This window comes from Biomphalaria glabrata, chromosome 4 (assembly GCF_947242115.1).
Source record: "Biomphalaria glabrata chromosome 4, xgBioGlab47.1, whole genome shotgun sequence".
NCBI classification, from domain to species: domain Eukaryota; kingdom Metazoa; phylum Mollusca; class Gastropoda; family Planorbidae; genus Biomphalaria; species Biomphalaria glabrata.
The window spans coordinates 34131234-34142856 of NC_074714.1; the positions used below are offsets into that span (position 1 = coordinate 34131234).

The 11623-nt window shown below is 32.6% G+C and overlaps 1 protein-coding gene across 4 annotated transcripts in view; it reads right to left on the reverse strand.

Moving 5' to 3' along the window:
- LOC106072205 (RPII140-upstream gene protein-like) overlaps nucleotides 1-10136 on the reverse strand; it is a 33160-nt gene extending 23024 nt beyond the window's left edge. For 2 of the 4 annotated variants that reach the window (XM_056026911.1, XM_056026915.1), the window contains exon 1: nucleotides 5072-5195. The gene's annotated coding sequence lies outside the window, so the exon portion shown is untranslated. Of the gene's footprint in view, nucleotides 1-4207; nucleotides 4471-5071; nucleotides 5196-10023 lie in introns of those variants that run through there. The other 2 variants (XM_056026912.1, XM_056026914.1) reach the window with 2 other exon arrangements.
- Nucleotides 10137-11623: the final 1487 nt, after the last annotated feature.

Genomic DNA, 11623 nt, shown 5'->3' on the forward strand with positions numbered 1-11623 from the left:
AAGGGGGCAATGTCCTGTGAATAAACATCCATGTCTCAATGAGTCGTCTCACTTAAAGTTATTACAATATTTAGTAAACAATGTTCACAATTGGTTTAGATCTGAACCCTGAGACAACCAGACAGACTAATTAAAAACATGGCTACCATCTCTTGAAGAACATTTTCATGAAAGAAACCTTTCCAAAACACACTAAATTCTTAAAGAATATTTGCACCCATTAAACCACTTTTACATCAGGTCTGGACTCCATTAAGGCTAAAAACTTGTCCCACTTTCAGTCAAGGTGTTTTTCAAGGTCACTTGTCCATGAAATACATAGATTCCTAATTCATAAAGCACTGGTGGTATGTATGTGTATGTTACATATCTATGTGAATGTTGTTCATATTTGCATAGACTATATTGTTGTTTCTTTCAGTAGAAATGCTGAGGTGGACAATGGTAGTCAAACTGAATTTCCATTTGGTTGGACCAACAAATTTATCTTATCCCCCATGATCAAGTAGCTTTAAGACACAAAACCAAACCATATCTATTCTCTGTATGAATGCAGAACACTATCACAGAACTAGACAACTAAACATGTATATAATATGATGACTTACTAATAAGATTGTTATCAAACATTACATTATTACTAACTCAAACCATATTCACACTATATTTAAAGTGTCTATGGTCTAGGGCAGGCATGTCAAGCTTGGTGTTCGGGGGCCGCATGTGGCCCCCTTGGCCACCTAAAAAATTATAAAAATAATGTTAAACTATTACGCTGGAAAACAAGAGATGACAAGCTACTTGAATTGAAAAATAGTATTTGTAACTGAACAACGAGGGTGAGTCTGCAGTGAAAGCAAGCTACATTTTGTCAAACTTCATTGTAAGCCATTGCAAATCATTTAATAAATGTGATTTTATGAAGGAGTGTGTCCTTAGAGCCGAAGTAATTTGTCCAGAAAAAGTGAAAGCATTCAAAGAAATAGATATAACTAGTGACACTGTGGCAGATAGAATAAATGACATGTCAGTCAGGTTGCGTGAACAATTAAAGAACAAAATAGCTGATTTTGAATTATTTTCATTGGCTCTCTATTAGTCAATTAGTCAACTGATGTAAAGGGTGTGACAGGAATTTTGACATACACGAGGAACTACTTGAGTTCTGTTCTATGCATAACACCACAACAAGAGAGGATGTTTTTGAGAAATGACAGGAAGTGATAATGCAGTACAATTTATCTTTGGTAAAGCTATCTAGTCTAACAAGGTATGGCGCACCAACCATGAAATGAAATGGTTTTGATGCAAAGTTACTTGCAAAAATAAGAGAGACTGATGATAATTTTAAATTTGCTCATTTTCAGTGCATCATTCACCAAGAAACATTCTACTCACAGCAATTACAGTTTCAACATGTCATAAGACCGTTTTCAGTCACTTCTCAATTTTATTCGTGCCCATGGTTTTATGCTCGCCAATTTTTAATGTTTCTGGATGACATTGGACATAAATTTGATTGTGTTCCCTACTACACAGAAGTCCGCAGGCTCTTATGACATGTAATATTGAAGAGATTGTTTGCACTTGGTGAGGAAATCGTATTGTTTCTGAACATGAAAGTTGAACCTGTAGAACATTTCCAAACTGACAAATGTGTTCAAGATTTGGCATTTGCAGTTGATCCCACTGGTCACCTACAAGACTTAAATTTGAAACTTCAAAGTAAAGACAAAATTGTCACAACTGCATGTAATCATGTGAAATGCTTTCAAGCAAAATTACGACTGTGGATAAACCAAATTTGAAGTGAAAATCTTGTTCATTTCTCAACGTGTCAGGAACTAAAAAGATTAAATATGGTTGCGACATTTGGTGAATGTCTTAGACCTAGAATCATTAGAAGTTGCTTTCAGTGATCGTTTTCGTGACTTAGTTACATAAGAGCAAGAATTTTCATGTTTTGTATCTCCATTCTCATTTGATTCTGAAAATGCTGCTGGAAATGTGCAACTAGAGCTGATAGAATAGCAGTCAGATTCTTAGTTGAAATCGAAGTACATTGAAATAGCTGTGCCAAAATTGTACAGTTATTTACTCTGAACGGTATGTTGAATTGCGGAAATTTGCAGCCAGAATTCTAGCTATGTTTGCATGCATTGGTCTCTATGAGCAGTTCTTTTCCATAATAAATGCTACAAAAACATCTCACCGTTCAAGATTATATGATCAAAATTTGTCATCTGTGATGAAAGCGTCAGTGGCAAACAAATTTCAACCTGTTATTAATAAAATGGTATCCCAGAAATGACGTCAAGCATCAGGACAAAGAAAATAATGCCTAATCAAAGTATTTTTGAATTAGCCAATCTACAAATTTAGCTAAGGGACAGGTATGCCATTAATTTTTGTATTCTATTGCATTATTTCTAATTTACAAAAAAACTAGTAGGCTGTTATGCAACTGATTTTTTTTGCTGCAGCCCCTCAGGTCATAGTAAGTTTTCTATGTGGCCCATACACCTTAATGAGTTTGACATGCCTGGTCTAGGGTATAAGCTTAACTTTTTTTTCTAAAAGTAGGATAACTCATAACAAATATTGAAATTTAAAAAAGAAAGGTAGTAATTAGTTTTCAAGGGTACACAATTCAATTGTCAAAATTCACATAAGATTTTCATAAGTTCCTTCCCATGGATCAACACCCCCCTTCCTATATTTTCCTGAACACCAAAATGTATTGATGGTCCAAGGTTAGAACCAAGTCCATAATCACCATCTTGAAGGTTTAGATATAGAGCTATATGGCAGCAAAGTCAATGATTTTTAAGAAAAGTAGAATTTAGATTAAGCTATCATTAAAAAAAAAAACACAAACAAACAAACAGAAAAAAAAGAGCTATATCTTTTAATATCTATATTATAAAGTAGAATGTGAGGGGTATGTATGTATGGATGTATGTTACTTATAGACATCAAAACCGCTTGACCAATCTTGATAAAACTAGGCAGGAATGTTCCTTGGGTACCAACTTAGACCGTTAGTGTATGTATTGTAGCCCTAAAACAAACTTAAGACCCTCAAAAAAAAAAAAAAGTTGTCCGACTCTATTACAGCTATAGTATTTTATGGATCTAGGCCATGTCTACAATGTTGACATGAGAAAAGATAGAAAGGATTTAGACCTAGATCTAATTTTAAGAAATACACTTTGCGCAGATAGTTTTTTACTTTGACACATGAAAAGACAAAAGAAGATCCATGGATTTCATTATATAATAAAATTAACCTTCAATTTTGTGTTTCAAAAGCATTTTTTACATTAATTAGTTCCTTATATCTGTGATTACAGATTTCCTGACGAACATTCTTTCATTAGACAATTCCGTAATGAATCGCGTACTAATTATTAATTCGTTTAATTGTTTACTTTATAATCCCATCCCTAGATCTAAAACTCTAATTCAACTCTAAGATGATAAAACTTCTCTTCGCACAGATAGTTTTATACTTTAACACATAAACATATTAATTAAAGTCCATTCATTTCATATTTTGATCAAATAAACATTCAAATTTGGTTTTCTAAAGCTACATTCACCTACGAAAGCTGCGAAGCCGAGTTGAGATAGGCCTAGATCTATATTCATTCATGAATCGCGTACTAAAAATTATTTCGTTTAATTGTTCACTTTATAATCCAATTCATTTAACAAAGATTCGCTCTTTTCGTTTTTAATAGATAAGAATGTATCGACTTCGGGTAAACCCATTTTCGCAAAACTAATTTTATTTTCGTAGCGAAAGAGAAATAACGTGAAAGGATCATTAGCTAAGTTTTACATACATCTAAATCCAATCCACTACATTAGTAAACACAAACTTAGACCCGCAGGCCGCGGGTAATGCCAGGCTAGTATATAATAAAACTGACTAGATATTAGTCATATTTTTTTAAAATCTAGATCTACATCACAGAAAATAGAATAATCTAACCTACTTACTACTATACATTTTACAATATACATTATAGACTCTAGAGAAATATATTAAAAAGACATATAGATCTCTCATGAATCTAGATCTATGGGGAAAATTTGACACTGAGCACTGATGCCCCAGAACCTTAATTGATCTTAGAAACATTACTAATTAAGATTACGTCTAGGATCTATATCTAAAGAAACTATTTAGACAGATTATCACAGTCAAAAGATCTTGAGATGTTTGATTTTTAAAAGCTTGATGTTGTGGTTTGTAAGTTTCTCTCTTGTTAGTTGATCTTTGCCGAATCATCAGGGGTGCTGAGATCTTGTAACTGTGACGCCGAGGATTCTATAGATGTATATATATCTCTAGATCTAAATACAATCTTAGAGATTCAATAAAGAAGATCCTTTTCAATTCAAATACAAAGCTTTAATTTATCAACTAAGAATCACTAAACATATAGTACAGTATTTACAATAGTAAACTGTATCAGATGAATAACTTCATACAAAGTTTAGTAATAAAAATATATTTGGATTTCTACTAGATCTAACTCAAAACAATATACGTCTTTACTCTACAAGTTTTACATCCAGACTGAAAATTCTAGATCCCGCGTTTCCTCCCAAATCATTTCTAACTCCGCCCTTAAGGTTTGCTTTAGCCAATCCAAATAACCCGCGCCTGAAGTCAAGATATCACCGGATGTGATAACGTCATGGGAAATTTCGACACGCATGTGCACGGTTTTTCCGTACTAAGCATAGATATGTTATGTTTATTTTAAACTAGACTTTGGTTAATAAATTGATATCTGATACAGATAGATCTAGATTTCTAAATCTTGTGTTTAAATAAGTATAGAAATAGAATCTAGGTTATTTAGATCTAGGGTTACTGGACGTACTCCTTTTTGAGGTCGTGTTTTCTGCAAGTGTAAAAATGTGCTGACTTCACACTATCTTAATATATATATATATATTATATATATATCAACAGAATATTATTACGCACTCTATTTCAATCTTTCATATCCAAAAAACCAAAAACTATTAGCAAACATTAAACCGAATAATGCACCTGGACCTGACGTTAATCCAGCTAGATTGCTCAAAGAGCTAGCACCAGTGTTCAAATACTTTTTCAGGTATCTCTTCACCAGGGTAGAGTACCAAGAGACTGGAAAGAAGCTAATGCCACTCCCCTATTTTAAAAAGGAGAAAAATCTGACTCAGAAAACTACAAGCCAGTATCACTAACCAGCATCACACATGTAAAATTATAGAATACAATATGTAGCAACACCATAAACCCACTTAGACAAACATAACACCCCTGCAGCAGTAAATCTTTGTTTTTGAGTCTTTACTCTATACCAGTGGTCTCCAACCTTTATTGGCTTACCGCCCCCTTTTTGATTTTTTTTGTTTTAAAAAATCCGCCAGCACCCCCTGTAAGAAAAACACTTATAAACAAGCGTGAGAAGGCAAATTTGAACAAAATATCATTTATATATTAATTTTTATGCTATCAATAACACTTATCCCGCATGGGAGACGACCGCATGCCAGAGGCGATCTTCTTTGGCGAGCTTAGAGTAGGACGGAGTTGCAGAGGTGCCCTTCCCCTCCCCCCGTAAGTGCTATAAAGATGCCCTCACTGGCATAGAGGAAAGTAACTGGCAGCAGATGGTCTCAGAGAGACAGTTGAAGAGTTCTCATATAAAAGCTGCGGGACAAACATTTGTGACTAAAAGAAAGCCATTATTGAAGACAGCCACTAAATACGAAAAGAAAACTTAAATAGATCGCCAGCAGACAACAACTATGTCTGCACAAAATTCGGGAAAATATGCAGGTCGCAACTGGGTTTGCGTAGTTATGTGAAACACTGCACTCAGCCGTAATCTTCGGAATCGAAGGTATCTGAAATATTATCATTATACAAAAATTATGTCAAATAATTGGCAGTGACTACACACAAAAATTAATTAATCTGATTGTCATGAATTTCTTTCAAATCCTAAGAATTTTGGAATATAAGGGTCTACTGGTTTCAGGTTAAATTGTAAATTTATTTTTATTTTTAATATTATAAACATTATTATTGCTGAATTCACTACAAAATCAATTTTTATATTAATTTTGTATTTTATTTACGATTTTTATAATTAGGTTCCTATAGAAATGAAATTGCGGGCTAAACATTTATTTAGATGTTGCCTGTGTATCATAACTCACAAGGATTGATCTGTTCTTTATACTACATTACTTATGAAGCCATTGTCCAACCACTGATGGTTCCCTACATGTCGTCATAAGCTACAGAACTAGACAATTTTGAAATAATATTTCATCACTAACAGAAAAAAGTCTTTTGTGTAACATATGTTGTTTTTTTTTAAATTAGTATTAATCATTTTTCAAACAATATCATAACGTAGCGCCCCCAAAATCTCGAAAACGCCCCCGTTGAAGACCACTGCTCTATACCAACATGGCTTTAGGAAATATAGATCATGTGAATCACAACTAATAGGACAAACTGATGATTTTTCAAAAGGTTTAAATATTAATGAGCAAACAGATTTTTTAAGGTTTTTGACAAAGTTCACCAACAAAGCTTGCTTCAAAAATTTATAATATTTTGGCATAGATGGTTCATTACATCAGTGGATTAAACAGTAAACTCTGGTGTACCTCAAGGAATGAAAAGTTTTATGTCCACTATTATTTTTAATTTACTTAAATGATTTACCAAATCGCATTAGTTTAGGAATAAAAGTCAGATTATTTGCAGACAATTCCATAATATATAGAACAATAACACAAGATACAGAAATTTTGCAAAGAGAATTAGATGAATTACAAAAATGGGAATCAAATAGGAGCATGTTTTTCACCCAGAAAAATGTCAATTATTAAGAGTAACAAAAAAAACGAAAACAAATAAATTCCACTTATCTTATTCATGGTAAACCAGTAACACAGGAGACTAAAAACGCAAAATATCTAGGTGGTATAATAAATGAAGAACTGTCATGGAATCCCCATATTGATGGAACTATCAAAAAAATCAAACAAAGCTATAGGGTGTATTAAAAGAAATTTCTATATAAATCAAATAAGAACATAAAACTAAAATGTTATTTAACCTTGGTTAGGCCAATAATAGAATATATGCATCCTCTGTTTGGGACCCATCAACTCAAGAAAACATTAACAAACTGGCACAGACACAAAATAGAGCAGTGAGATTCATAACTAAGGAATATTCACATTCAGTCATTTGACCAGAATAACACCTTTAGTCTTTAGTAAAATCACTAAATTTAGAAAGCCTTCAGGAGAGAAGACTCAAAAGTAAAGTAGCAATTATACATAAAACATTGAACCAGTACCTTTTTCAAAGTGGGGAAAAGAATTTATATTATTAGTTTTCTTGTATTTTAAAGTTTATTATAAATTTATTAGTTAAAAGTTAGGTGATCCATCATTGAGTACCGTAGATTCTAAATTATGAGTGAGTCTGGTGTGATTGGACATTTTAAAAATATATTTATTATATAATTTATTTATAGTTATAGAATAGTAACTAGATCTAAGTCTAAGTAAGTCGTAAGACAATTTATAAACTTATAAAGATTATTAGATCTAGATCTAGAATTCTAGTAGTATAAGTATGATGTAGTCTTCTAGATCTATAGTAGATTCTTATATAAGGCACACCGTATTCGGGAACTAGGTCACATTTTTTTTTAATTTTTTTTATTTGGTTACGGATTAACTTACAAAAAAACTGAAAGCAGATTCTTATTCTGCAACTAAAGGACTATAAAAATAGCTGTGTTTCTTTGAATTACTACTCAAAGTCAAGATTTTATTTTAAAATAAATTAGGTCACCTCATGCTCCTATACTAAACGCAGTTTTTGTGCTTTCTCCTTTTAACGCACATTGAGCACTGTTAAGAAACACCACTATGTTATTGCTAATAAATTATATCTGTGTTAATAAAAAATTATTTAGATTGTATTAAAAGAAGTAGATTCACTTCTGCAATATGTATTTATAGTACCGGTATATTGCCTCTCTCTATATATATAGCCTACATATATCGTTTATAGTTTATTTATTTATATATGCCTACCTATATAATCTATGTGTAGAAAAAGACAGACATAAATCTATATAAATTATAGATCTATAAATTAATTATCATAATTTAATAAACATGATATTTTCAACTAGGCTACATGTATTCTCTCTCTCTTTCTTTTAATTCCCATCCAAGGACCCTCTTCTTTTCATAATTTGGATGTTCGTTTTGTTACACCTTAACATCCCCTCCCTCCATTAGATGCTTATAATTCTTTTCATGACTCTCTCCCCCTTCCCTCCACTGCCTGTTTGATAGTTTGTGACACTACACGCTTAGTGTATACCTCTCCTCACCGCCAGCTCATCTGGCGTGATCACCTGCTGTGGGCATGGTCTCTGGCTTCAAATTAGCAGCCCACACTTTTTCTTTCATTCATAAATTATATATTCTAGATATCTCGATCTAGGTCACGTTTATTCATTGAAAAAATCATAGATTTATTAATCCCAATAATATTTCTTATTACGATTTTGCCTTGTGCACTATAGGAGAATGTGTTAAATTTCATTATTATTGTTGAAACACCTTCTTTTTTAATTTTATTTAACAGCTAACAGTATGAATGTGATTGAAATGTCTTTCTTAAGATGTTTGGAAGCTTATTTTGATATATCCATCAGCCTACGATCAAACAGGCTCATAATATAGCCTTCATCCCTTATATGGGTATGAATTGCCGGGGGAGGTTAAAACAATAGCTTTACATACTTGGTTACCGAGAATCTAAAAAACTGCCATCTGCTTTGGAAAAGCGGAACAAAAATACAGGAACTTAACTAAAATTGGACATGCGGTGTCCCGAAACATCGTTTTTAGCTCCAAACATAAAACAAATGAATTATAAACAGAAAAAGGGACGTGTTTCTTAATGGAGAATTTGATCAGCTGTGCCTTATATAAGAAGCTACTATAGTTCTAGACTATATAGTATAATTTCTTTACAAAAAAAGCACTGACAGTGAATCTAGATATATATTATTTTTATGGACACCTAGATCTAAATTATTGAAATAACAATATTAATTAAATCTTCTTATCTTATATAATACAGACGTTACTTCAAAAAAGAAGATGATTACGTCCTACGCGTCATGCATTTAGTCATGCATATTAACCAATGACTTAAATTCTGCCAAGTCACTGGTTTTCCTGGCTAGCTCAGGCAACCCATTCCATGCTCTAATAGCACTAGGGAAGAAGGAGTATTTGTACAAATTTGTCCTAGCATATGGGACGAGGAATGTGCCTTTATCTTTGTGTCTTTCAGAGTATTTTATTAAATTTTGTTTTTGTATTTGAAGATTATGGTTCAGTGTTTTATGTATGATTGCTACTTTACTTTTGAGCCTTCTGTCCTGAAGGCTTTCTAAATTTAGTGATTTTACTAAAGGTGTTACTCTAGTCAAATGTGAATATTCGTGTGTTATGAATCTCACTGCTCTATTTTGTGTCTGTTCCAGTTTCTTAATGTTTTCTTGAGTTGAGGGGTCCCAAACGGAGGATGCATATTCTATTATTGGCCTAACCAAGGTTAAGTAACATTTTAGTAACAATCAATACAATAACTAAATAAGTATGAAGATTAGACTGTCTAAACTTTGTTAAAAACTAGATTCTAGATCTAAGTCTAAAGACAGTAAGGGAAAGGTGAAAATGAAAGTTAACTGGTCTCCGGAAGTAGATCTAGATTCTAGTTAGTCTACTCAGTCTAGTATAGTATACTATAAGTAGTAGATCTAATCTATGGCATAACAAATATTTCAACTCTAATATATAGATATTTATCTATATATTTATACCTATTTCATTTCTAGTTTTTTTTTTTGTGTAGTTATTTGAACTTCTGTAGTAATAAATATATAGATTACTTACTTTAAATAATGTATCGCTTATTACAAAAAAAAAAACAAATTGAAGGTAACATTAGCAAAAAATTCGATCTCAGCAAGCATTGATACGCATGCGCTGGATCTAAATCTAGATTGTCCACATTAAGCAAACAAAAATATAGACATTCATTAAAACAAATTTGAACACATTACATATCTAATATGAATTATGCGGTTATATGGAAACGAAAGAGAATTAGTTTGAAGCTGACCATTTGCAACTATATTAGAACTATATTAGAAATGTTTGAATGCCAAAGGAAAAATAAATTTACAACTATTTTACATATTGTCGATATGTGATACTAACTTGCAATTATTAAAAGGTTAATTGCGAATACTAGATTTTTTCAACTTATTTTAGTTCATCGAACATCATTTTAAAAATGCACTTTCATGCTCATTATTTGTTTAATTTTCTAAATATAGATTTAATTAATACAAACAGCTAAGACACAAGCACAACTTGTTTGGCCTTAAAAAATCTGGGTAGCAACAAAGTTTACGAACTTTGCCGAGGGAAACACGACTATTCGTTCACTGACATTTCGTTCACACGACAATTTGTTCACCCGACAATAGGCCTATGTTCACGCGACTATTCGTTCATCCCACATATTACTCACTGACAACTTGTTCACCGACGTCTTGTTCACGACAAATCGTTCACACGACTAATTGTTCACTGACAATTCGTTCACCGACAAATTGTTCACATACTAATCGTTCACTTTGATAGTAATATATTGTTTTATTATATATTCTCATTTCGTGTTTAATTTGTTTCAAAGATTTGTCTGTGAAAGAAATGTCAGTGAACGAATTGTCGTGGAACCGTTTAAGATCTAGAACTAGATTAACTAGATCTAGAACTAACACACAACTATAGTATAGGTCTAACTAGAATGACTAGATCTAAAACTAGTCTAGAACTAGATCTAGAATCTTATAGAGATCTAGAATCAATCATAGAATTCATATGACTTTAATTTAATCTTAAAATTACTAGACCTAGGTCAATGTTATGATCAGAAATAGTAACCAGGGGCGGACTGGCTATATGGGCAAACGGGCAAATGCCCGGTGGGCCGGTAACAAAGAGGTAGTTTCGTATTCCCCCCTAGTCACGTGGTTGTGTGTATACAACGCGCACCATGCTTAGTTTTAGTTAGTTTGTAGTGGGAATCTTAAGCGTTTTAAGTCAATATTTAGTGGTTTCAATTTACTCATTAGCGCTAAACTATAATTTGTTAATAACAGGAGAATCTAGAGATACATTTTTTAAATAGTTTCAACTAAAACAAATAGTTAAACCTTTGATAGAAGGTACCGAATTTAAGCGTTGGCCTATAATCTGCCATACTGAGATCAAGATTTCTTGATCTACAATGAATGACTACACTTACAGTTCTTAGCGTTCGGGTAACCAGTCCTAGAAAAAAAAAAGTAACACTTTCACCCCCCCCCCTTTTCCTCTCTGCCCAAAAGTAAACAAACTTGAAATTGAGTAGAACACTAAAAGTTGGACAGCAGACCAGTGTGTATTGGTCAGATAGCTCTAGGGCTAGTGTGTAGTCGATATG